The sequence below is a fragment of the Triturus cristatus genome, chromosome 3_2, assembly GCF_964204655.1.
Source record: "Triturus cristatus chromosome 3_2, aTriCri1.1, whole genome shotgun sequence".
NCBI classification, from domain to species: Eukaryota; Metazoa; Chordata; class Amphibia; order Caudata; family Salamandridae; genus Triturus; species Triturus cristatus.
In genome coordinates, this window is record NC_140584.1 from 1,126,985,404 (window position 1) to 1,127,013,370 (window position 27,967).

Sequence of the window (27,967 nt, forward strand, 5' to 3'; positions counted from 1 at the left end):
GTTTTGGGGGGAGCTCCCAAGCCATGATGGTATCAATTTTCGCTTGTTGGTTATACCAAATGGCCGCTCCTTACCTGGTGACCCAAGTACACCACAGATCCCTTCCTGGTCTAGCACTTACTGGACTTGATCATGAGACCTGCCCTCTGCAGAACCATCAACACTTCCCAGAGGTGGCGCAAGTGTCCTTCCTAAGTGGCACTAAACACTGCAATGTCAGACAGGTAGGTTGCACTGAAATCCTCCTGCCCAGCCAACACCTAATTGACCAACCGCTGAAAGGTGGCAGGGGCATTCTTCAACCCAAAGGGCATCCCTCGGAACTGTTAGTGCCCCTCTGGGTTGAGAATGCAGACCTCTCTTTTGCCCCATAAGTCAAGGCAATCTGCCAGTACCCAGACGTTAAGTCAAACGTACTGAGGTACGTAGCAGCTCCCAACTGATCAATGAGCTCATCAGCTCTGGGAATGGGGTGAGCATTGGTCCTGGTGACTAAATAGAGCCCTCGTTAGTCCACACAGTACCGAAGTTCGGGTGTGGCACCGGGTGCGGCAAGTTTTTGAACCAAGACCACTGGGCTGGACAAAGGGCTGTTGGAGCACTCAATCACCCCTAGAGCCAACATCTTGTAGACCTCCTCCTTGACAATAGCTTTGACCCTGTCAGCTAACCTGTCAATGTTGTGCTTTGCAGGAGGACTTTCACCAGTGTCCACACCATGGACGCACCACTGAGTGACACTAGGGGTCAGGGAGAACAGAGCAGCAAACAGTCCTAGGAGGTGGCAGCAGTCACTCTGCTGTTCAGGGGTCAGGGCAGGGGAGAGGTTCACACCGTCCACTGACCCATCATGCTCCTTAGGAGACAGGAGGTCAGGTAGAGGCTCAGTCTCCTCTTCCATTCCATCATCTGTTGCCAGGAGCATGTCCACATGCCCACTTCGGATCTCTTCAAGTGAGGCTTGAGGCGGTTCACATGCAGGACCAGCAAAGGGTTCCTTGGAGACTGCAAGTCCACCAAGTAGGTGACTTTGCTCTTGCACTCCACCACATCAAAAGGCCCAGTCCACTCGTCCTGGGGCGCTGAGGTTCCGTGAGAATCGTAATGACATTTTGGGTTTGTTCGAATATGGACGAGTTTGGTATCTATGAACCGCAAATGACAAGTTTAGTGGGTGTACGCGTTTTCGCTACGCTACTATGTATGGTTCGTCTCATTCGTGGGTGTTTCCATCTGAACCCTTGGGTTCCATTTTAGATACGGCATCCATTTTGTCTCTTGCCCTCAAGTAGCCAGCGAACGGACACTGTCCGCTTTGTGACCCTGGGATTCCCAAGCTTTTGAGAGGACACGTGTTCCCTTGAGGGTGTCTTTATGGCGAGAGGGATGACACTGCAAGGGCAGATGGCTCCGCTCGAGGCTCATCTTGCCGTGCTAGTCTATTGTTTCAGTTGTGCATGCATTAGGCACGGATCCTTTGATCCTGCAATCATGCTTCCGATATTGATCCCTACACTCTTTTCCAATCTGTTGTTCGTCCTTGTTCTTCCTTTGCACCTGTTTCTGTCCCTTCTCCTAATTCGTTTACAGTCAGAATGGAATGTGCTTAATGTGGGGATAACGTGTTTCACAGTTGGGAACCGGCAATGCTGCTGTAATTATGTTCCGGGTTTCTGAAAACATGAATGCGACCCTTTTGAAGTTTTACTGTGGGAACTGAGTTGTAACCGTTTGTTCGCCATGTTGTTCAATGACGAAAATGTGTATAAAAGGAGCGATCCACTTTTGCAATTTGAAGCAGTCTCTCAGAACGGACACGATTTCTGTATCCCTGCAGTAAATAAACTCTGATCTTTGACCCCGCCGGAAGTGTCCCGTGTCTCTGTGTTTTGTACGCCAGAACAGGTAACCCACGAAGGTTTCAGGTGTTGTCCCCTGGCACCGCTGGGTCTTAGAAAAACCCAGTCCTTCAGTTGGCGCCCAACTTGGGGCGATATCAGCGGCACCGGTCCAAGCCCGACGATCGTGAGGAACTTCGTGTGAAATCTCCGAGGGAAGGTGCACCCCGCTTCATCGATCCAGTTGTCGAAATAAGTGGTCCGAAGACTTTTCCCGCGAAGATTCCCGCCTCCTGACGGCTGCGACGGACTGATGCCCTGACTGTCGACCTGTTTTGGCGCCTGGCGTAGTCCTTTGTACGGCGAGACGATAGACGGTCCTTCCTGGTGACGCCATTGCTCTTTCAGTTAAGTATTTGTGGGACGCTCCCAGAGTCCATGGTTTTGTAGTTCCTTTTTGGGACGGTTACTTTGTATTTTTTGCAACTTGGTTAAACTTGGTTGTTTGCATGGTTCCATTGCATTTGTGGTTCTTAGTTGTTGGTTCTTAGTTGTTGGGTTTTATTTGACAATTGCAATCATCAAAAACCGAGGGTCTTGCATTTTTGCGAGGACATCGTAATTCGATAGCCCTTGAAGTTTGTAAACTCGGTTAGTGTGCACGATGCCTGGCCGTAGTACTTTGTTTGGTTTCCTTAAATGTTGCAGCACGGATTCCCGGCTGGAGGATTCATGTCCGATACCTCCAGTTGGAACTCCAATTTATGAGCTCTATAGTCGCCACGGAGTAGGTCCTATTGTATATAATGAATATTGGATTCGTTACACTAAAGATGATGGTGTTCTTAGTTGGCCACCACATGATAGTTTCGAAACTGCCATATTAGATAATCTTGAAGCTAAATTGTTTAAAAAGAAGGCTAGGCCAGCCATGTTTGATTCCTTTCGGTTATGGCGTAAAGAGGCCAAGCAGAAAGAAATCAAACAGATTAAGAAAAATAAGAGAGAAGGTATTATTACGGTAATGCGAAATGCAGAACAGTATCAGCGAGACAAAGACGAGAAGGAACAGGAAGTTTTTGCTAGATTGCATCATATGGCGGTGGATAAATGTTATCCGGCTCTACCGTCTAGTTTTGATAGGAAGGGAGAAGAAGCGGTAGAGGATCCAATATTGTCTTATCTATTGAAATCACCACCTCCCTATGCACAGGATACTATAGTTCCTGTGATTCCTCCTGTTCCTCAAGCTGTTGTTCTGGCAGCTGCTGGTCAACCTGTCGTTCCTCCTGTTCTTCCGAATCCCCTTGTGCCCCAAATTGTCCCTACTACTTTACCCGCTCTTCTTCCTACTGCTCCTTTGCCTGTACCCCATCAGTCTATTGTTACTACTACTCCTGCTATCTCGACTACTGCTACTGTTTCTACGTTTACTCCTAATGTTGTTGCTCCTGTACTTCTTTCTTCTTCCCCTTCTGTTCGTAGTCGTATACCTAATGCTGTTGCTAATCTCTATTCTCCGCTTATTGGACCAATACTTGGGTCCGATCTTTCTGATGTCTCTCAGAGGCGCAGTCAAATTCCTGGTGGTAGAGAATGTGAGACGTTAGTGAAAATGACGCGTAAATGGATTAGGCATCCTGCTAAGTACACTTCGCGTATAGTGTTCGATACGTTTTCTCAGTTTAATGAGCCCACACAAAGGTTCGTGTTCGAGGAAATGTGTAAATCCTTGAGAGAAGAGTGGGATAATGATGAGGTAGACAATGTACCGCCCGAGATGACTGAACTTCAGAATCAGTTTTCGAGTGGTATGATTGTGGGTGGTAATGTCCGACGTGCTTTAGAGCGTCTGTTATCTTTTCGATCTACAGTACAACCTCGAGCATTGTTTAAGGACGAGACTGAGGAGTGGATGACACAACCTGGTCAGTATCCTATGCGAGAAGTTCCCCCAGTGTGGATGCCAGGTGATCCTGCTGCTAATCCTGTTATTCTACCACACTTTCAGAGAGTTTGGATACACCTCCCATGGAAGCGATCGGAAGTTTTGCAGGTGAAGCAAACTTTGCCTGACCCCCGCAAAAATCCGGCAGGTTATTATAAGGAGTTATCCCAATTAGTGGACGCTACTGTTATGAACCTCGCCGATATCGACATGTTGTTCGGTAATGTAGTACCTCAACCGATTTGGGCGAAAATCCGTCAAGAGAATCACGCAGCTGAGTTAGGCGGTGATTGGGCTGCTCTTGCGGCGGCCGACGGACGACAAGTTGTTGGATCTAAACCTGAACAGATCATTGAGAATTTGCCCCAGAGGATAATTACACTTATGAAGACGCTTATGCCAGCAATAAGAGTTAACTGGGATAAACTGTCTGCGTGCAAACAAAAGAAGGGCGAGAGTGTCTCCGATTTCTTTACGAAATTTGAGGAGGCATTCATCGATCACAGTGGTCAGGATATGAGTACTGAGGGAGGTCAGCGACTGTTTGTTGATAAATTTGTATCGAATTTGTTGCCTGAACTAAGCAACAAATTGACGAATTCTGAAAGTTCGTGGGCCGTTTCTACCACTGCTCAAATATTAGCCACGGCCCAATACTATGAAAATAGAGAGAAAGAAGAAAGCGAACGTGCAGATAAGAAAACGAAGGATCTTAAAACTAAGGTCTTATTGCAGCAAGCGTATCCTCCGCGCTTGAATCAAAACGACTCGCAACAGCAAACTCGATTACAATCACAGTTTTCTAGGTCGCAGTCGCATACTGACTCTTCTACGCCACGATCTATGCTGGGGTATAATCAATGCGCATATTGTAGGGGTGAGGGCCATCTGAAGTTTAATTGTCCAGTTCTGCGTGACCGAAACAATGGTGTTTCGGTTTGAGGAGGTCGTAGTGGTCCTCAACAAGCATCACGTGGTAGAGGTCGCGGTGTTACTCAGAATCAGAATGAGCGTTTTGCCACTTCATTAGACTCGCAAAATTGCTTTGATCGGCGCGATTCATCGTCCGGTAGATCTGCACAGTATCATGTGGACGACTATTATATCGAGCATGATGTTTCTGTTGATGGTAATTACTAGGACAGCCATAGACAAAGAGAGGGAGTAGTATCAGTTCCGGTTGATCAGAGAGGGCCTTACGTTGCAGGTGCCACATTGGGCGTAGTTGAGCCTTTTCTGTTGGACACTGGTGCAGCGAAAAGTTCCATCATGCATTTGAAACTCCCTGGCGCGCCTCTGTCTGGCTTAAAGAATGTTTCCGTTGGATTCTCTGGCGCCCCCGTTAGCAATCCAGTTTCTAGCCCTTTGCCCCTTACAATTGGGTCTCGTGAGTTAGAAGCTCCATTGATTTTGACTACTGGTTGTGGTGAGAATCTTTTGGGCCTGGATTTGTTGAAACGGTTATATGCGACTTTGTACTGTTCTCCTGCGGGAGTGGAGCTTACGTTGGGTCAGAGAGTGATCTCTCCTATGTATTTGTCAACTGATAAGCTCCCACCGGAATTGAGTTCTCTTCCTGAGTCTTTGTGGGCAACAGGTCCCAATGACGTGGGCCTGTTGGATATACCACCTTATGTTGTTCAATTGAAATCAAACGTGCGATTACCACGCATTCCTCAGTATCGTATTTCTCTTGAGGGAGAACGAGCACTATTAGCGATCATTTACGATTTGATCGATAAAGATGTCATTGAAGAAACTCGGGGTAACGTGTGTAATAGTCCTGTGTTACCTATTTTGAAACGAACTGATCCATCCAAGCCTCCTGTGTATCGTTTTGTTATTGATTTAAGAGAGGTAAATAAAATTGTAATTCCACAGTTTCCCGTGGTGCCTGACATTACAGCTTTGCTGACTCTGATTCCAGCTTCTGCATCATGGTTCTCGGTAATCGATCTGAAGAATGCTTTCTTTAGCATTCCGATTGCTGAGGAGAGCAGAGATCTATTCGGTTTCTCATTAGGTGGTCGCAGCTTTAGGTTCAAACGCGCACCTCAGGGCTACTGTGAGAGTCCATCGATCTACAGCCAAGCTCTTAAGAGTCAACTTGTTGCGTTTGTGTTACCGGCTGGTGCGGCCTTGATTCAGTACGTTGATGATCTGTTGATAGCTGCTGACACCGAACAGATTTGCAAAACTGCTACAGTATCACTGTTACAGCATCTATGTGACTTACATCACAAAGTATCACCTTCTAAACTACAATATTGTTGTCAAGAAGTAACCTATCTAGGTCACTTATTGTCAAAGGAGGGAAGAAGGTTGACCCCAGAAAGAATTGCCGCGATCGCTCGAATGACTGTGCCAACAACTCAGAGAGATGTGCGTGCCTTTCTAGGTATCACGTCATACTGCAGACAGTGGATTGCGAACTTTTCACTGTTAGCGAAGCCATTGATAGCTCTCACGTGCAAGGATGTTTCGACTCCTTTGCCATGGACGGAAGAATGTCAGAAAAGTTTTTCTGAACTGCGTGATGCGTTGTGTTCGGCTCCTGTGTTAGGTACTCCTGATTACAGTAAACCGTTTACACTATACGTTCACGAGAGAGAAGGTTGTGCGTTGAGTGTTTTGACGCAACAATTTGGTGGTAAGCAGCGTCCATGTGCATATTTTTCCTCGACCTGAGACCCGGTAGCTAGAGCGTTGCCGAGTTGCTTGAGAGCGACAGCAGCAGCTGCGGTGTCTATTCGACAATCCGCAGGTCTGGTCATGGATAATATGCTCACAGTGATGGTTCCACATGCGGTTGACACTCTCCTGAATCGTACAAAAACTCAACATTTGACGAGTGCAAGGTTGTCCGGTTATGAGTTGACACTTTTGGCAAGTCATATACAGATCAAGCGTTGTAATGTGCTGAATCCGGCGACATTGTTGCCGACTAATATGGAATCAAATGATGTACCACCACATGATTGCTATTTACGAACTGAGGAAGAAACGAAGGGTCGTGTTGACCTGAAAAACACTCCGTTGATAGATCCCGATGGCACTTTGTATGTTGATGGTTCATGTTTTAAGTTGCCGAATGGTGATGTGACGACTGCGTATGCTGTAGTGACGTTGAGTACGGTTGTGGAAACTGCGAGATTGAGTCAGAATTCAGCGCAAGCGGCAGAGTTGATTGCATTGACGAGAGCGTGTGTTTTGTCTAAGGGAAAGCGAGTGAATGTGTTTACTGACAGTCGATACGCGTTTGGCGTTGCACATAGCTTTGGTCGATTGTGGAGAGAAAGAGGATTTATGACATCGCATGGTACGAAGATCCAACACGGACAGCTCGTGAACGATCTTTTGGATGCACTTACATTGCCTAAACAGGTGGCAATCATTAAATGTAGTGCGCATCGAAAGGTTACGGATGATGTTGGTCGTGGTAATGCATTTGCGGATGAGATTGCTAAGGAAACGGCTAAGAATCTTGCTACCCGAATGTATGTTACGAGTTCAGTGAGGTGGCCAACAGAGACTGGTATGTGTGAAGACACTGTTGAGAGCGTGAAAGCAATTCAGAATGAGGCCACTGAAACTGAAAAGACCAAGTGGAAAGAAAGCACGGGAAAGTTAGACACGCATGGATGTTGGGTTGACTTGTCGGAATGTCAGAGGTGGATGTTACCGGATGCATATGTGCTAGCCGTTGTGACTATGGCTCACGGCTTGTCACATATTAGCGTGAAAGGTATATGTAAGTTGTTGTCCCCTGTATGGAAGAATGATGGTATTGCTAAATGTGCTGAGAGAGTAGTTAAGAACTGTATGGTGTGTTTGATGCATAATCCTGGCAAGGGCACCCCCACTCCACCCGGTCATTTTGCTCCTCCTACATGTCGCTTTGAGGTTATCCAACTGAACTTCATCCATATGGAGAGATGCAATAACCTGAAGTACGTTTTAGTTGTGGTTTGTGCGTTCTCCAGATGGATCGAGGCCTATCCTCTTAAGGATAATACTGCCCTGTCCACAGCGAAAGTCCTACTGAAGGAATACTTTCCTCGGTATGGAATGCCACGGATTGTGTGGTCAGATAACGGAAGTGAGTTTGTGGGAAGCGTGATGCAGAGTGTGTGTAAGGGCCTTGGAATTCGACAAAAATTCCATAGCGCCAATCATCCTCAGGCAGCGGGTTTGGTTGAAGGGTACAATGGTACTCTGAAACTGAAACTTGCAAAGATACCAGCTACGACTGGTCTCTCGTGGCCTGATGCCTTGCCTCTGGCTCTCTTATCGACCAGGGCGACTGTGCACTCTCGAGTAGGGCTTAGCCCATATGAGATTGTGTTCGGCCGCCCGGCAAACATTTGGGGAGTTCCGAGGCCCAAGGCCTTTGATAGTCTTGAGTATCCAATGTTAATTGATTATCTTCATGATATGACTGATAAACTGAGGTTAATTCATCAACAGGTCTTTGAAGCTCTACCGGCACAGACAGAGGGTCCTGGACATCGGCTCCAACCGGGTGACTGGGTTGTCACCCGCAATTTTGGCAGAAAACGCAACTTGGAGCCGAGATTTGTGGGTCCCTTCCAAGTATTACTGGCTACAAGGACTGCAGTTCGGTTGGAAGGCAGAAAGAACTGGTTGCATGCCACCCATACCAAAAAGGTTCCGATCCCTTCACCAGCAGACAATTGGGTGAGAACTGGTATTGCGGCAACGGAAACCGAGACCCCTTTATGTTTCGTGCCGTTTAGTGATGCTCAACTTGTAGGGAACAATTCATTGCGGCCAGACACATCTGTTGAGACGTCAGTTTTGGAGAACTCAAGGTCTGAATTGTCATCTGATCGATTGAACACTGTTTCACAATTTGAACAATTATTTGAAGAGCAGACTCGACCTGGAAGAAGTCGATATTTTCTTCGTTCACATGACAAAGACTCATAAATTTTTATTGTCCTTTACTGTTGCCACGAACATTAAGAACAATTGCATCCTTTTCGAGTTCCTTTTCATGTGTACTTTTTACAGCTAAGAGATTTTTTTATTAAATTGGATGTTTGTTTAAGAAAACCTATCATCTGGGTTGACCGTAGGGCCGTGCGGGTACTTCCTTCTGTTTAGCAGGTTCCTGATACTAGGTCGGTTACTTTTTGTCGATTTCTGGGAACTCCTGGGAATTGATAAACGCTACTCAGAACGAAGTGCGTCAAGAACGTTACGGACGGTTTTTAGAGGATGGCGATCTCTGAGCTGTTGGAAGTAGAAAGGATGTCGGCGCAAAGATCAAAATTGCATAAGATTGTACGAACAAAATGCTTTTTGTTTCAGGTATTCCTGCTGTTTCTGACTGTTTCTATGCTATTAGTGGGTGGAGTGTATTTTGGAATACAGTCGTTATTGCCTTCCATTTCACCTACTTTTTCTCCTAAACTAAGTTCTATTACCACCGTTTCTCCACATTCTTTTCATCCTCTGCCCCAACATGAACAGGTTAGATGTGCGGAATTCATGAATAACTCCTTCGTTCAACTCCTACATCAGCATCAGTTGGTGATGAATACTACCAACCGTTGGGTGTGTGGGTTAATGCCACATACCATGGATAGGGGTATTCCGTATTTGGTTCTTCCTTACAGCTCCCAGGGGTCAGCTCGAGCATTCCAAACTATGTTCCGTAGTGCACTAGATTCCTATCCCAGTCGAGAGCCACGTTCTGCAAACTTCGGTTCTGGTCCGTACCACAAGCCTTTGGCGATAGCGATTGCTGATTTAGATAGAGATATTTTTGATGCATCACTTATTCCAGATGAAGAGGTGCAAGCATATAAAGATCTGAGTGAGGCTGAGTATAGTATGTGAGTGGGTGATAGACAGCTTAAGAGCTCGTCTCCAATATGGATCGTACCCCACCTCGGAAATTTCTGCTTGAAAGGTCTTGGTCGAAATCCGAGAGCCCAGCTTGGGAAGAGTGCTTGTACTGATACGTATGTTCTACCGATGCTCTCTTCCCCTGTTTTCCTGACTGCAAAGGGTACCTATTTTGCATGTTATGAACGTGCATATACATGGTTGCCCCGTGATTTCTCGGGTACCTGTTATAGTGCGAATCTTTTGCCACCGACTTTTACGGTCGCCTCAGACTATCACAAGACTAGAGTTGTGAGAGGCGTTATTAGCGAAGAGGACACTGCCGGTCAAGAAGCAGGAGATTTCTTTAAGGGTTTCTTGCCGTTTTGGGGACCTATGGTTAATAGTAGGAACCTGAGGCAGTTGACCCGTGTGGAAGAATTGACTGCTAACATAACCGCAAGTGCTCTTGGTAATTTAACAGCAGAACTTCAGGCGGATAGACTCATGACGTTGCAGAACCGTATGGTTCTAGACGTTGTTCTTGCAGATAGAGGTGGTGTGTGCAAGGTGATCCATTCGAGCTGTTGCATTTTCATCCCTGACAACGCTCCAACTGTTTATCAAGCCATCTCGAAGTTACATAAGATCTCCGAGTCCATACACGTGGACGAAGGTGGTTGGACGCTTCTAGGATGGTTTTGGGGCCTGATATCAACTTGGGGTTGGAAGATTCTGATGATCATAGGGGTTGTTGTAATGTTTCTGTTCACGTGTTGTCTTTGTGTGCAGTGTGGTCCTGCCTTATGTGGCCTCTGTGCTACAACGTGTATAAGACGGCTATCTGTTACCAAAGAGACATTGATGTATAGAATGATGTTCCAGCAACAACTGAACGATTTGATGAATATCGAAATCGATTCTGATCTCGACTAGTGCTTGCCTACATGAGGGCAAAAGGAGCGTCTGAGGTTCTGTGAGAATCGTAATGACATTTTGGGTTTGTTCGAATATGGACGAGTTTGGTATCTATGAACCGCAAATGACGAGTTTAGTGGGTGTACGCGTTTTCGCTACGCTACTATGTATGGTTCGTCTCATTCGTGGGTGTTTCCATCTGAACCCTTGGGTTCCATTTTAGATACGGCATCCATTTTGTCTCTTGCCCTTAAGTAGCCAGCGAACGGACACTGTCCGCTTTGTGACCCTGGGATTCCCAAGCTTTTGCAGAGGACACGTGCTCCCTTGAGGGTGTCTTTATGGCGATGGGAATGACACTGCAAGGGCAGATGGCTCCGCTCGAGGCTCATCTTGCCGTGCTAGTCTATTGTTTCAGTTGTGCATGCATTAGGCACGGATCCTTTGATCCTGCAATCATGCTTCCGATATTGATCCCTACACTCTTTTCCAATCTGTTGTTCGTCCTTGTTCTTTCTTTGCACCTGTTTCTGTCCCTTCTCCTAATTCGTTTACAGTCAGAATGGAATGTGCTTAATGTGGGGATAACGTGTTTCACAGTTGGGAACCGGCAATGCTGCTGTAATTATGTTCCGGGTTTCTGAAAACATGAATGCGACCCTTTTGAAGTTTTACTGTGGGAACTGAGTTGTAACCGTTTGTTCACCATGTTGTTCAATGACGAAAATGTGTATAAAAGGAGCGATCCACTTTTGCAATTTGAAGCGGTCTCTCAGAACCTACACGTTGTGTACTTCTTGCGATTTCTGTATCCCTGCAGTAAATAAACTCTGATCTTTGACGCCGCAGGAAGTGTCCCGTGTCTCTGTGTTTTGTACGCCGGAACAGGTAACCCACGAAGGTTTCAGGTGATGTCCCCTGGCACCGCTGGGTCTTAGAATAACCCAGTCCTTCAGCGCACAGGGCTCCACTGGGGCCATGACCTACACTTTCTGGCCAGGCTGAAACTAGATCAGAGTGATATTCTGATCGTACCACCGTTTCATCACTTCCTGGCTGGCTTCCAGATTTGTCTGAAGCACTTAGTCTGGTTCCTGAAGGCCAGCATGTAACTGCATACATCCTGGGGGGGTTTACTGGGAGCTTTATCCCAGCATTCCTTGACCAGGCTCAGAGGTCATCTTACAGGATGTCCATACAGGAGTTCAAAGAAACTGAACCGTAAGGACTTCTGCAGTACCTCCCTGTAAGCAAACAACAGGCATGGCAAGAGGACATCCCAATTATGCCTCATGGGCTCACCCAGGCCCATAATCATGCTCCTTCAGGTTCCTGTTGAATTACTCCACCAGCCCATTTCCTTAGAGGTGGTACAGAGTGGTGAAGTTATAGGTAACAGCACACTACTGCCACAGGGATTTCATATACCTAGATGTGAAATTGGTCCCCCGGTCAGTCATCCCCTCTCTGGGGAATCCCACACGGGAGAAGATCCCCCTCAATGCCCACCCACCACTGGGGCCGTCACAGTCCAGTGAGGGATGGCCTTGAGGTACTGGGTGACATGGTCCACAATGTGAGAAATTGGCCTGGCATATGCTGTCCACTAGTCCACCTTGCACCAGTCCAAACAACCCTTATTGATGATAGGTTTAAAGACAACCTTTATTGAAAACTATCCTAGTGGTAGCTATGGAGAGTAGCCTTCAGGCTAAGACTTGAAGGATTGTAAAGCAGCTTGGTTTACCAGATTATAACCTCTTGAATTACTAAATGAACGGAAAACCACACAAGGTATATATATAAAATATATGTATTTATTTCTAAACACTCTCTACCAACCTCTTTATGAAGTTAGAGAGCAAGGCACACAATAATACAGTTCTAAAACAACAGTAAATAGCACAATATACAATGGGCCCTAGGGGCGGACCAAACCATATATAAGAACCACGACTTGACTAGACACAGTGCCTAGAGCACGTAGAATCGCTGGGACCCCAAGGAACCACCCAAGGTAGTGACACAGGAGACCCACGGGGGACGTGTGCAGTGTGAGAACACACCCCGAGCCCCGTACTATTCTATGGGAAAGTCGCGGTTGGAAATTTAGAAGTTAAGGACACTTAAGAGAGGACTTTGAGAAAACCCCTTTAGCCTTAGGGGGATCTAGGGCCAGCACCCACGGGAGCACCGGAGTACTCGAGTTACCTCACCCAGGGAAGCCGGGTGCATAGGTGTCAAATGGTGTCGGGAATCGTCGTTGATTTCAATGGCGATCTGCTGCAAAGTGCTACCGCCGGGAGCAGAAAAGTGTCCGGTGTGATCCAAGCCTGGATCGAAGATCAGAAGAACCTGAAAGCAGAGGGGACAGAGTCTGGGTCACTTGCCAGTGGCCAGGGGCACGATAGATGAATGCCCACCGATGTCGGGTGTTTCAGGTGCGAAGAGGTGAAGCTTGACTCTGCAGCCACGAGGACCAGGAGGCTTCGACGATGACCAGGAGCTGGATTCGAGCTGTCCCATGAAGGATGTCGAGTGCTGCAGTGTCGGTGCCCAGATTGGACCCAACAAGCCTTGGCAACAGCAACCCATGCAGGAAGAGAAAAGATGCTTCGGTGCAGACCAGCAAGGTTCTGGGGACTCCCCAAGTGATGGAGAGTCAGGGCACATCTGGAGCAACCAGGTAAGCCCAATTAAAGTTAAAGTTGCCTTCACAGGGACCCACCAGGCGACGGACTAGGGATCATGAAGGGACCACAAGAAAAAACACAAAGGGGCCAGCTCACAGAACACTCGTGGAGTGTAAGTGGGCAATCTTCAGTGCAAATACTGCTCGGGGTCAGGGCTACAAGTAACCCAAAGCTCAGCTGCAGGAGTCGTTGGAAAGCTGATGCTTCTGCAAATGGTCGCGGTGTCCAGGGGTTCGGGTTGCACGGTCTTTCACGAGGGATACAGGCCTCAGAATTGCTGAGTGCACAGATCAACCTCAGAGACTATGGAAACCCACCTCCTGTGTTACAAAATTCTTCGGAGTCCAGCGGGAGCTTCGGAGATGCAAACCGGACAGATGCGTCTTTGGCGCCTGCCTTGCAGGGGAGTAACTCCTTTACTCCAAGGGAGATTCTTCATTCATCTAGTTCAATGTAGATCGTCGAAGTTCCAGGATTCAGTATCAGAGTTTCGTCCAGGTGTAATCTAAAGTCCTGTAGCCAGGGGTACCTTTCTTATACCCAAGGAAGGGGTTGGACAAACTCTAGGGATCCACCTATGGGAGGATCAGGAAAGAGGGGTGGCTACACCCATTTCCTTTGTCCAGTTTCGCGCCAGAGCAGGGGCTGGTAGCCCCTGCAACCGGTTTGAACTGGACTATGCACAGGGACACCAAATGTGCCCCCAGTGCTGAACTTCAAAGCACTCTTGGAGAGCACCCACCCAGCCCCAATACACTAAAGCCTGTCTGGGAGGTGGTGATACCTCCCTGTGACTGGAAACCTATTGTCCAGGCCTCCCCTGCCAGAGTTTCATCTAGCAGCAGGAGGGCAGACTCGTGTCTGTGGCTGGCAGCATCCATTTTGTGATGTCAGTGCTTTGTTAGCTGGTACCGGGTATACCGGTGCTGTCATGTCTCTCCCTCTAGAAGGGTGGGATCATACTCCCACACCAGTTACTGGTGTGGGGGTATGATTCCAAGGTGTTTGACACCAAACACTACATGTTTCCGTGCAGCCATCCCAAAGTTAGCATTTACCGTTTGGTTATAATGCACTTAAGAGTATATGGTTTGGCTTGGCTGCATCACAAACAACCCCGGAATAAAGGTTCCGAAGGCTGCAGAGGGGCCCTGCTCATGCATGGGCACCCTCTCGCATAAAACCTAGCACCCTGCCTTCAGGATTAGTAAGGCCTGCCATAGGGGTGACTGATAGGTTTATATGTGCAGTGATATTGAGAGATATAGTGAACCTATATCTCCGTAAGGGGTGCAGGCACCACCTTACCCAGGCTGCAGTAGCAGTCCTGTGGTGTCATTTTGGAAGGCTTGCCAGGGGTGGCATAATACATGCTGCAGCCCCTAGTAGGCCTCTGGGGTACCTATGCCCTAGGTACATAGTATACTATATACTAGGGACTTATAAGGGTACCCCAGAATCCAATCTGGAGTGTACCTAAAGTACAGGGAATCACTTTAGAGAGGAAGCAGCTAGTTAGCAGGTCCCTAGCCAGACTAAAGTAAAAAAATAGTGAAACGTCAGCAAAAAGTGGGGGTAACAATAAGAAGCAGATCCTACTCTCCTACACAACCCCCCCCCCAAACATAAGGACATTAAACTAACCTTGACCAGTTGAGTCTTCATGTTCTAAGTGGAAATATCTGTAGAGTCCATCTGCATTGGCATGGTTACTCTCAGGTCTATGTTCCACTATATAGTCCATTCCCTGTAGGGAAATGGACCACCTCAAAAGTTTGGGGTTTTCACCCTTCATAAGAGGGGCTTATGGTCTGTCTGAACAATGAAGTGAGTGCCAAACAAGTATGGCCTCAACTTCTTCAGAGCCCAAACCCCAGCAAAGGCCTCCCTCTCAATGGCTGACCAACTTTTCTCTCTGGGAGTCAGCCTTCTGCTAATAAAAGCTACTGGCTGATCCTGACCTTCATCATTCAGTTGTGATAACACAGCCCCAACCCCCAACTCAGATGCATCTGTTTGAACAATAAATTCTTTGGAGTAGTTAGGACTTTGCAGGATGGGAGCAGTGCACATGGCCTGATTAGGTCAAATGCCATTTGACAGCTGACTGTCCACTGAACTTTCTTGGGCATTTCCTTAGAAGTTAGGTCATTCAAGGGAGTCACTATGGATCCATAACCTTTTACAAATCTTCTATTGTACCCAGTCAGGCCCAAAGAAAGCACTGACCTGAATCTTGGTGGTGGGAGCAACCCAGTCCATTATGGTCTGGATTTTGCTCTGTAATGGTTGAACCTGGCCTCCACCCACAAGGTGGCCCAGGTACACAACCTGACTCTGCCCTATCTGGTACTTAGTTGCCTTGATAGTTAGGCCTGCTTTTTGCAAGGCCTCCAAAACATTCCTCAGGTGGAGCAGGTGATCCTCCCAGGTGGAGCTAAAGACAGCAATATCATCTAGATATGCTGCACTATAGGCTTCCAGGCCTGTAAGGACTTTATTCACCAACCTTTGGAAAGTGGCAGGTGCATTCTTCAAACCAAAGGGCATCACCACAAACTGATAATGCCCACTAGGGGTAGAAAATGCTGTCTTTGGCTTTGCATCATCAGCTAGTCTGATCTGCCAGTAGCCAGCTGTCAAGTCAAATGTGCTCAGAAACTTGGCTGAGGCCAAAGGACCTATAAGCTCATCTGCCCTTGGGATTGGATCGGCATCAGTCCTAGTGACTGCATTGAGACCCCTGTAGTCTATACAAAACCTCATCTCTCTCTTGCCATCTGTGGTGTGAGGTTTGGGCACTAAGACCACTGGACTAGCCCAAGAGCTATCTGAGGGTTCAATGACTCCCAATTCCAACATCTTCTGGACTTCAGCCCTGATACAGTCCCTGACATGATTGGGTTGCCAGTAAATCTTATTTTTAACGGGCAGACTGTCCCCAGTGTCCACTTCACGAGTGCACCAGGTAGTCTGACTTTGAGTCAGTGAGAACATATGTCTAAACTGGCTGAAAACTTTTCTGCATTCAGTTTGTTGCTGGACAGTGAGGCTGCCTGCCAAGGCTACACAATCTACTGATCCATCATAAGGGTTCTGAGAGAGCAGGTCACTCTCTTCCTCCTGTCCCTCATCAGTTGCCATGAGCAAGCCCATGTCATCCCTGTCGACATATGTCTTGAGCCTGTTGACATGGAGCACCCTATGGGGGCTCCTGGGAGTTCCTAGGTCCACCAGGTATGTAACCTCTCCCTTCTGCTCAAGTATGGTATGGGGGCCACTCCAATCATCTTAGAAGGCTGCTGGGGCCACAGGCTCCAACAGCCATACCTTCTGCCCTGGCTGGTAAACAGTCAGCACAGCCTTTTGGTCATGCAAGGCCTTTTGTAATTCCTGGCTAGCCTCAAGGTTTTTAGTTGCCTTCTTCATGTACTGAGCCATCCTGGAGCGGAGACCAAGTACATAGTCCACAATATCCTGTTTAGGGGGTTTGAGAGGTAACTCCGATCCCTCCTTCACCAGACACAATGGACCCCTAACTGGATGTCCGAACAGAAGCTCAAATGGACTGTAACCAACCCCCTTCTGTGGAACTTCCCTGTAGGCAAATAGAAGGCAGGGCAAAAGTATGTCCCATCTATGCTTAAGCTTTTCAGGGAGACCTTTAATCATGCCCTTTAGGGTTTTGTTGAACCTTTCAACTAACCCATTGCATTGTGGGTGATAAGGGATGTTACATTTGTAATTTACTTCACACTCCTCCCACATTGCTGTTAAGTAACTAGACATGAAGTTTGCACCCCTGCTGATACTACCTCCTTAGGGAAACCCACTCTAGAAAAAATTCCAAGTAGGGCCCTTGCCACCACAGGAGCTGTAGTGGTCCTAAGGGGAATGGCTTCTGGGTACCTAGTGACATGATCCACCACCACCAGTATAAATCTGTGCCCAGATGCTGTCTGAGGATCCATGGGGCCAACTATGTTAATCCCAACCCTCTCAAAGGGAACCCCTACCACTGGTAGTGGTATCAGGGGGGCCTTTGTTGTACCACCTGCCTTGCCACTGGCTTGACAGGTGACACAGGAGCGACAAAACTCCTTGGTGTCTTCAGACATGTGGGACCAATGAAAGTGAGGGACAATTCTGTCCCAAGTCTTGTTTTGGCCCAGGTGTCCTGCTAAGGGAATATCATGGGCTAGTGTCAATAGGAAGCCCCTGAACTTCAGAGGTATAACCAACCTCCTGGAGGCACCAGGCTTGGGGTCTCTACTCTCTGAGTACAGGAGTCCACCATCCCAATATATCTTATGGGTTCCACTAGCATTCCCAGCAGCCTCATCAGCAGCTTGCTTTCTGAGGGGTTCAAGAGAAGGGCAGCTCAGCTGCTCCTGGCTCAGATCTGCCCTGGAAGGGCCCCTGTACCCAAGAACTCAATCTGGTCAGGTTCAAGCTCCTCTGGGACAGTTCCTTCTTCAGGCTTGAGATCATCACCCTCAAGAGACTGCTTCCTGAGCCAGGGGGGGAAGACACTGCCTTACCCCTGCTGCTCCTTTTCTTGGGAGGCGCCTGGTCCATTCTTCCAGGATCCAGGGCCTGTTCAGCTTTTGGCATTTTTGACTGTTTCCTGGTCACAGCAAACACATGTGCAGGGATTCCCAACATTTCTGCATGAGTCCTGAGCTCCACTTCAGCCCAAGCTGAAGTTTCCAAATCATTGCCATGCAAGTATTCAACAGGGAGGTCTGCACTCACCACAACTTTCTTAAGGCCAGTTACCCCTCCCCAGGAGAAATTAACAACTGCCAAGGAATGGTCTGTCCTGACATTGCTGGCATTGGTCACTTAGTACATTTCACCAAGTATTATCTGCTCAGGAGCCACAAAATCTTTTGTCACCATTGTGACACTTGCTCCTGTGTCCCTGAATGCCAAAGCCTCTTTTCCATTGATTAAAGGCTGCTGTCTGTATTTGCCCAGATTACTGGGACTCACAAATCACAGGCCATATCCATGCCTCCATCACAGATCAGTACAGCCTGAGTTGGAACTCTGACTAGGCCAGAGTCCACCTCAGAACACATGGTTAACCCCACTACACCCTTATTCTTAGTACCACCACTTGGAGCTGAACATGGGGAAACAGTTGCCGTAGGGGCAATGGTGGCTGGAGTTGAGTCTTTGGACTTGGTACAATCACTTGTCCAATGGATTTTCTATTTACAGATTCTACACCATGGTTTCTTGTGGCCTTTTCCTTTATTAGATTGGGACTCCCCACCAGAGGCAGATTTGTGGGTCCCTTGAGAAGACTTCTGGTCTTTACCCTGGTCCCCACCCTTATCAGAGTTATTGGAATCCTGCTTCTTGGAGTCACCACCTTGGCTCTGAACTTTCTGCCTTACCCTTCTGACTCATTTGTCTGCCTTCTGACCCAATTTTTGGGGAGAGGTCAAATCAGAGTCCACCAGGTACTGATGCAACAGCTGATTTTGACAATTATTAAGGATCTGCTCCCTCATAATCAAATTGTATAATCCTTTAAATTCACACACTTTACTGCCAAGTAACCAGCCCTCCAGAGCCTTAGTAGCACAAGCTACAAAGTCAACCCAGTCTTGAGTCTGTGCCTTTTGGGTATCTCTGAACTTCAACATGTACTGTTCAGTGGTTAGGCCAAACCCAGCTATCAGTGCACTCTTCAATACTGTGTAAATATAACAGTGAGAAGCTTATCTCTACCTTTGTCTGCAAAGGAGAGCCACAAGATTGCTGCCCACTGCTCCTGAGGGACCCGCTGTACTTTACAGGCCCTTTCCAGTGCAGTTATCCATGTGTGGATGTCATCCCCACTCTGGTAGGGAGGGACAATCTTGTTCAGGTTCCTATGGTCATGAGTATGATCTCTACCTCTAGGGACACTGTTGCTGCCACCATGGGGCTCTAGGCCCCATCTATGTGAAGCTCTCTGAAGCTCCAGGGATTACCTGTCCAATGCTAACTGTTTCCTCTTGATCCTAAGCTTAGCTTCTTCAAACTGGATCAGTCTGCATTTTCTCTCATCAGAGGACTCCCTCTTCTGGGGGAAAATGGTCCTATAAGAGACAGAGGTCCCTCCAGATGTACCAGAATGATTAGACTCCAGTGAAGGAGATCTTGATCTTCTTGGCACACCACCAACCCTTCCAGGTGGGGTATAGAGAGGGCCAATGAGGCCTTCTTCCTCACCTTCAGGATGGATTGGATTTTCCAGGTTAGAATCATCTTGATCCTCCTGGTCAGCGTCAGAACCCTGGTCATAGGTGTGGTCACCTCTTGGCCCTTCCTCTTCGGCTGCCCCACCCACTCTGCCTACCTCATTAGACTCTGGGGTCTTTCTGAGGTCATCTGCTAGCAACATCTTTATGAGATGTTGTGTGGGTGGGTTTTTCCCTGTCTTTAATTTCCTTGAGGCACACATAGTCCAATTTTTGATATGTGGCATTGTCATATTTAGTTGGGATAGGCCCACTGGCTTCTGCCCTTGAAGACATGGCTAGTGTGGTTTGGTGTATGCACCTACCTGCTCTAGGAGAGCCTACTAAACTCTCTTGAGTTGTAGAAAGGGTGTGCTAAGCCCTTGACACACAGTAGAACTTACTGTATTCTAAACTTGATTTATATGTACCTAGGTACCTATGGTGGTTTTCAGTTTTTCATTCAACGAGATTATCTGGTAAAGCAATAGCAAGCTTGAATCTAACCGCTGCACACCAATGTGAGAAGTTGGCCTGGCATATGCTGTCCACTAGTCATAGTGGGCACCTTGCACCAGTCCAAACAACCCTTACTGATGATAGGTTTAAAGACAAACTTTATTGAAAGCTATCCTAGTGGTAGCTATGGAAAGCAGCCTTCAAGCTAAGTCTTGAAGGAGTGTAAAGCAGCTTGGTTTACCAGATTATAACCTCCTGAATCACTAAATGAAAGGAGAACCACACTGTCATGGTACCGGCCGGGGGTTCGTGTGTGTGTATGGTGGGTTCCAGCGTCTGGAGCACTACACCGCTAACAGGTCAGCAGTCTAGTGCTCGAAACACAGGAAGCACTTCCAGGTGAGACCGCATATAGCCGCGGCGCTCAATCCTGTCAGTGCTTCCAGTACTGACTCCTAGCTGCTGCCTGCCGCCGTCCTGCACATCGGACCTTCGCCGCCTGCTCCCCCTATAGCTGTGGCCAGCAAAGACGGAAGCTCCGACCCACCAGACGAACCCTCGCAGAGACCTTGCTGCAGGTTTGAACCGCGACACGCCTTAGAGAGCGTGTCGCGGCTTTTTCCGCCTTGCATACGGTGCTGGAGCGCTATTCTGGTACTACTGCGACACACTTGGGAAAGCGTGGTAACGCCTTACTCCTGTTCTTTCTCAGCGCAGGAGCGCCTACTCCCCTGTTCTCTGTGTCACGCAAAGGAAGCGTGGGCAAGGTTAATCCTTGTCTCCTCCTCGGCGCAGGAGCACCTAATCCCCTGTTCTCCGTGTCACGCTAGGGAAGCGTGGGCACAGTTATTTCTTTGTTCCTTCTCGGCGCAGGAGAGCCTACACCTCTGACCTCCCGTGACATGCAAGGGAAGCGTGGTCACAGACATACTTTGTTTCTTCACCGGCGCAGGAGCACTTAAACACCTCATCTTTCGTGACACGCAAAGGGAAGCGTGGTCACGTTTCTTTTTTGTTATCTTCTTGGCGCAGGAGCGCCTGTTCATCTTGTTATTCCGTGACACACACAGGGAAGCGTGCTCATGGTTTTCGTTGTTTAGTTATTATCGCGCAGGAGCACCCTTGTTTTTCCTCACTGACCATTGCCGTCATGCACGTATGCGTGATTTTCCTTTGCCTTCTCAACACAAGACGTCGGGAGCCCTGGTACAGCCCTCTTCCTGAGTGACCCTCGGTTGGAGCCCGATCCTCATATGCCAGGTGACCATTGGATCTTGATTTCATCGCTCCTTACTATATGGTTGTTGTGAATGTTTGCATGCCCCAGTAAGCAGGAAGACAGATGCATTAATCGCTTCTTTCCCCTGTGTAGCTGGCGATACCCAGGAAAGCGGCCCCGGTCTAGTGTGATTCCTCACCTGGTCTTCACCAATAACGTCCCTTCCTGACACCCTTAGGCACCTTCCCCTGATACCATCCTTGCCTGGGTCTGTCTTTTTACTGGTAAACAGACATAATATCGAATAAAAAATATCGACAGGACAGAATATCGAGTTTTTAATATAGAATGGACAGAATATTGAATTGCCAAAATATAGTGGTGAAGAATATCGAAAATCAGGTAAGAAATATCGATTTAAATAATATAGAAGTAAGTGATATCGACAGTCATAATATAGTTGTTAATAATATTTAAAAAAATTATAGTGTTTTAAATGTTAGTATATGTGTTAAAAGTATGTATTAATTTTGGAATGTATGTTTGAATATTTTTAAAGTAATGAATTTTATGTTATTTAATTTTTGTGTAATTTAATTCCGTAGCGGTTTGTGGGTTTATAGGGGATTAGGGTGGGAAGTAATTTAATTATAGTACATTAAATAATAATTTTTAGGAATTATTAATTATTTTTAATTTAATTTTGCGTTTTACTTCGGTAGCGGGTTGTGGGTTTATAGGGGAATAGGGTGGGAAGTAATTTAGGGGCCGATTCCGATCCTGGAGAAACCGGGTACGAACCGTCGGACGGGGCATTTTCTCCGTCCGACTCGTACCCGCTGAAAAAACATTACAAATATGCAAGTACGATTCGTATGGAAACACTATTTCCGTACGAATCGTACAAAACACCGACCGATGAAAATACACATACAAATGTGATCCGGGAAAGCGCCGACGTGACGTCGGGACGCATTAAGGCTGCGTTTCACGAACCAGGAAGTACGATCCGTACCGACGTCACCCCGCACGGATAATATTTTCCGGTTGCCAAAAACTGCCGGGAAATCAGGACGACGCGCAGAAGGAGCACCTGTACGCGATGGACAGCCATGGACCCCAACCTACGTGTCATCCCAGCCCTCAGAGCAGTCCACCTATTCCACAGGAACCCACGCAGACGCCGCAGAAGGTCAGAACAACACCCAGGGGCAAAGGGGGGGGCAGGGGTAGGACACATAACCCCCACCCAAATCACAAATCATACATGCCCTGGACATACCTGACCTTCAGGGCCTGGTCACTTCGAGGGGGTGGGGGCGTGTCCAGCAACGTCTGCGTCCGCCACAACGGAAGTGGATGTTGACGCGAACCGGCAACACAACAATTCTGGTACGTACCGTACCCATGCCTTAAGAGCTTGGGTACGGGTCGTACCTCGCCCACCCCTACGTCACCCCAACAATGGCGGTACGGCCTGTACCCACGTTCTAAAGGCCTGGATACGGCCCGTACCAGCATTGTTGGGGTGATGTAGGGGTACGCGTTGTACGACCCGTACCCATGCTCTGAAGGCCTGGGTAGGGTGGGTACCCCTACGGCACCCCATTGGGGGTCCGCACCGTACCCAGGCCTTAAGAGCATGGGTACGGGTCGCACCACGCGTGACCCTACGTGACTCCAACAATGGCGGGTTGGCCCGTACCCAGGCCCTTAGAACGTGGGTACGGCCCGTACCGCCATTGTTGGAGTGACGTAGGGGTACGCGTGGTACGACCCGTACCCACGCTCAGAAGGCCTGGGTACGATGCGGACCCCTACGGCACCCCAACAATGGGGGTACGCACCGTACCCACGTTCCAAAGGCATGGGTACGGGCCGTACCCAGGCCTGCAGAGCGTGGGTACGGGTATGTACGGAGCGTACCCCCACCCGTGTATGTATGGAGTGTACCCACACCCCACCAGTGTATGTTCGGAGCGTACCCCCACCCGTGTATGTATGGAGCGTACCCACACCCCACCAGTGTATGTACGGAGCGTACCCCCACCCCACCAGTGTATGTATGGAGCGTACCCCCACACATGTATGTATGGAGCGTACCCACACCCCACCAGTGTATGTTCGGAGCGTACCCCCACCCGTGTATGTATGGAGCGTACCCACACCCCACCAGTGTATGTACGGAGCGTACCCACACCCCACCAGTGTATGTTTGGAGCGTACCCCCACCCGTGTATGTATGGAGCGTACCCACACCCCACCAGTGTATGTGCGGAGTGTACCCCCACCCGTGTATGTCCCGAGCATACATGGCCAGACATAGAGGGGTGGGTGCAGAGTCCTCCCAGCAGTGCCCAGACACAGGAGGGGTGGGTGCCTATCACTCCCAGCAGTGCCCAGACATAGGAGGGGTGGGTGCCTATCACTCCCAGCAGTGCCCAGACACAGGAGGGGTGGGTGCAGAGTCCTCCCAGCAGTGCCCAGACATAGGAGGGGTGGCTGCCTATCACTCCCAGCAGTGCCCAGACATAGGAGGGGTGGGTGCCTATCACTCCCAGCAGTGCCCAGACACAGGAGGGGTGGGTGCAGAGTCCTCCCAGCAGTGCCCAGACATAGGAGGGGTGGGTGCCTATCACTCCCAGCAGTGCCCAGACATAGGAGGGGTGGGTGCCTATCACTCCCAGCAGTGCCCAGACATAGGAGGGGTGGGTGCAGAGTCCTCCCAGCAGTGCCCAGACATAGGAGGGGTAGGTGCCTATCACTCCCAGCAGTGCCCAGACACAGGAGGGGTGGGTGCAGAGTCCTCCCAGCAGTGCCCAGACATAGGAGGGGTGGGTGCCTATCACTCCCAGCAGTGCCCAGACATAGGAGGTGTGGGTGCAGAGTCCTCCCAGCAGTGCCCAGACATAGGAGGGGTGCGTGCCTATCACTCCCAGCAGTGCCCAGACATAGGAGGGGTGGGTGCAGAGTCCTCCCAGCAGTGCCCAGACATAGGAGGGGTAAGTGCCTATCACTCCTAGCAGTGCCCAGACACAGGAGGGGTGGGTGCAGAGTCCTCCCAGCAGTGCCCAGACATAGGAGGGGTGGGTGCAGAGTCCTCCCAGCAGTGCCCAGACATAGGAGGGGTGGGTGCCTATCACTCCCAGCAGTGTCCAGACACAGGAGGGGTGGGTGCAGAGTCCTCCCAGCAGTGCCCAGACATTGGAGGGGTGGGTGCAGAGTCCTCCCAGCAGTGCCCAGACATATGAGGGGTGGGTGCAGAGTCCTCCCAGCAGTGCCCAGACATAGGAGGGGTGGGTGTCTATCACTCCCAGCAGTGCCCAGACACAGGAGGGGTGGGTGCAGAGTCCTCCCAGCAGTTCCCAGACATAGGAGGGGTGGGTGCCTATCACTCCCAGCAGTGCCCAGACACAGGAGGGGTGGGTGCAGAATCCTCCCAGCAGTGCCCAGACATAGGAGGGGTGGGTGCAGAGTCCTCCCAGCAGTGCCCAGACATAGGAGGGGTGGGTGCCTATCCCTCCCAGCAGTGCCCATACATAGGAGGGGTGGGTGCAGAGTCCTCCCAGCAGTGCCCAGACATAGGAGGGGTGGGTGCAGAGTCCTCCCAGCAGTGCTCAGACATAGGAGGGGTGGGTGCCTATCACTCCCAGCAGTGTCCAGACACAGGAGGGGTGGGTGCAGAGTCCTCCCAGCAGTGCCCAGACATTGGAGGGGTGGGTGCAGAGTCCTCCCAGCAGTGCCCAGACATATGAGGGGTGGGTGCAGAGTCCTCCCAGCAGTGCCCAGACATAGGAGGGGTGGGTGCCTATCACTCCCAGCAGTGCCCAGACACAGGAGGGGTGGGTGCAGAGTCCTCCCAGCAGTGCCCAGACATAGGAGGGGTGGGTGCCTATCACTCCCAGCAGTGCCCAGACACAGGAGGGGTGGGTGCAGAGTCCTCCCAGCAGTGCCCAGACATAGGAGGGGTGGGTGCAGAGTCCTCCCAGCAGTGCCCAGACATAGGAGGGGTGGGTGCCCATCACTCCCAGCAGTGCCCATACATAGGAGGGGTGGGTGCAGAGTCCTCCCAGCAGTGCCCAGACATAGGAGGGGTGGGTGCCTATCACTCCCAGCAGTGCCCAGACATAGGAGGGGTGGGTGCAGAGTCCTCCCAGCAGTGCCCAGACATTGGAGGGGTGGGTGCCTATCACTCCCAGCAGTGCCCAGACACAGGAGGGGTGGGTGCAGAGTCCTCCCAGCAGTGCCCAGACATAGGAGGGGTGGGTGCAGAGTCCTCCCAGCAGTGCCCAGACATAGGAGGGGTGGGTGCCTATCACTCCCAGCAGTGCCCAGACACAGGAGGGGTGGGTGCAGAGTCCTCCCAGCAGTGCCCAGACATAGGAGGGGTGGGTGCAGAGTCCTCCCAGCAGTGCCCAGACATAGGAGGGGTGGGTGCCTATCACTCCCAGCAGTGCCCATACATAGGAGGGGTGGGTGCAGAGTCCTCCCAGCAGTGCCCAGACATAGGAGGGGTGGGTGCCTATCACTCCCAGCAGTGCCCAGACATAGGAGGGGTGGGTGCAGAGTCCTCCCAGCAGTGCCCAGACATAGGAGGGGTGGGTGCAGAGTCCTCCCAGCATTGCCCAGACATAGGAGGGGTGGGTGCCTATCACTCCCAGCAGTGCCTAGACACAGGAGGAGTGGGTGCAGAGTCCTCCCAGCAGTGCCCAGACATAGGAGGGGTGGGTGCCTATCACTCCCAGCAGTGCCCAGACATAGGAGGGGTGGGTGCCTATCACTCCCAGCAGTGCCCAGACATAGGAGGGGTGGGTGCAGAGTCCTCCCAGCAGTGCCCAGACATAGGAGGGGTGGGTGCCTATCACTCCCAGCAGTGCCCAGACACAGGAGGGGTGGGTGCAGAGTCCTCCCAGCAGTGCCCAGACATAGGAGGGGTGGGTGCCTATCACTCCCAGCAGTGCCCAGACATAGGAGGTGTGGGTGCAGAGTCCTCCCAGCAGTGCCCAGACATAGGAGGGGTGGGTGCCTATCACTCCCAGCAGTGCCCAGACATAGGAGGGGTGGGTGCAGAGTCCTCCCAGCAGTGCCCAGACATAGGAGGGGTAGGTGCCTATCACTCCCAGCAGTGCCCAGACACAGGAGGGGTGGGTGCAGAGTCCTCCCAGCAGTGCACAGACATAGGAGGGGTGGGTGCAGAGTCCTCCCAGCAGTGCCCAGACATAGGAGGGGTGGGTGCCTATCACTCCCAGCAGTGCCCAGACATAGGAGGGGTGGGTGCAGAGTCCTCCCAGCAATGCCCATACATAGGAGGTGTGGGTGCAGAGTCCTCCCAGCAGTGCCCAGACATAGGAGGGGTGGGTGCCTATCACTCCCAGCAGTGCCCAGACATAGGAGGGTTGGGTGCCTATCACTCTCAGCAGTGCCCAGACATAGGAGGGGTAGGTGAATATCACTCCCAGCAGTGCCCAGACACAGGAGGGGTGGGTGCAGAGTCCTCCCAGCAGTGCCCAGACATAGGAGGGGTGGGTGCCTATCACTCCCAGCAGTGCCCAGACACAGGAGGGGTGGGTGCCTATCACTCCCAGCAGTGCCCAGACATAGGAGGGGTGGGTGCAGAGTCCTCCCAGCAGTGCCCAGACATAGGAGGGGTAGGTGCCTATCACTCCCAGCAGTGCCCAGACACAGGAGGGGTGGGTGCAGAGTCCTCCCAGCAGTGCCCAGACATAGGAGGGGTGCGTGCCTATCACTCCCAGCAGTGCCCAGACATAGGAGGGGTGGGTGCAGAGTCCTCCCAGCAGTGCCCAGACATAGGAGGGGTGGGTGCAGAGTCCTCCCAGCAGTGCCCAGACATAGGAGGGGTGGGTGCCTATCACTCCCAGCAGTGCCCAGACATAGGAGGGGTGGGTGCAGAGTCCTCCCAGCAGTGCCCAGACATAGGAGGGGTAGGTGCCTATCACTCCCAGCAGTGCCCAGACACAGGAGGGGTGGGTGCAGAGTCCTCCCAGCAGTGCCCAGACATAGGAGGGGTGGGTGCCTATCACTCCCAGCAGTGCCCAGACATAGGAGGTGTGGGTGCAGAGTCCTCCCAGCAGTGCCCAGACATAGGAGGGGTGCGTGCCTATCACTCCCAGCAGTGCCCAGACATAGGAGGGGTGGGTGCAGAGTCCTCCCAGCAGTGCCCAGACATAGGAGGGGTAAGTGCCTATCACTCCTAGCAGTGCCCAGACACAGGAGGGGTGGGTGCAGAGTCCTCCCAGCAGTGCCCAGACATAGGAGGGGTGGGTGCAGAGTCCTCCCAGCAGTGCCCAGACATAGGAGGGGTGGGTGCCTATCACTCCCAGCAGTGTCCAGACACAGGAGGGGTGGGTGCAGAGTCCTCCCAGCAGTGCCCAGACATTGGAGGGGTGGGTGCAGAGTCCTCCCAGCAGTGCCCAGACATATGAGGGGTGGGTGCAGAGTCCTCCCAGCAGTGCCCAGACATAGGAGGGGTGGGTGCCTATCACTCCCAGCAGTGCCCAGACATAGGAGGGGTGGGTGCCTATCACTCCCAGCAGTGCCCAGACATAGGAGGGGTGGGTGCAGAGTCCTCCCAGCAGTGCCCAGACATAGGAGGGGTAGGTGCCTATCACTCCCAGCAGTGCCCAGACACAGGAGGGGTGGGTGCAGAGTCCTCCCAGCAGTGCCCAGACATAGGAGGGGTGGGTGCCTATCACTCCCAGCAGTGCCCAGACATAGGAGGTGTGGGTGCAGAGTCCTCCCAGCAGTGCCCAGACATAGGAGGGGTGCGTGCCTATCACTCCCAG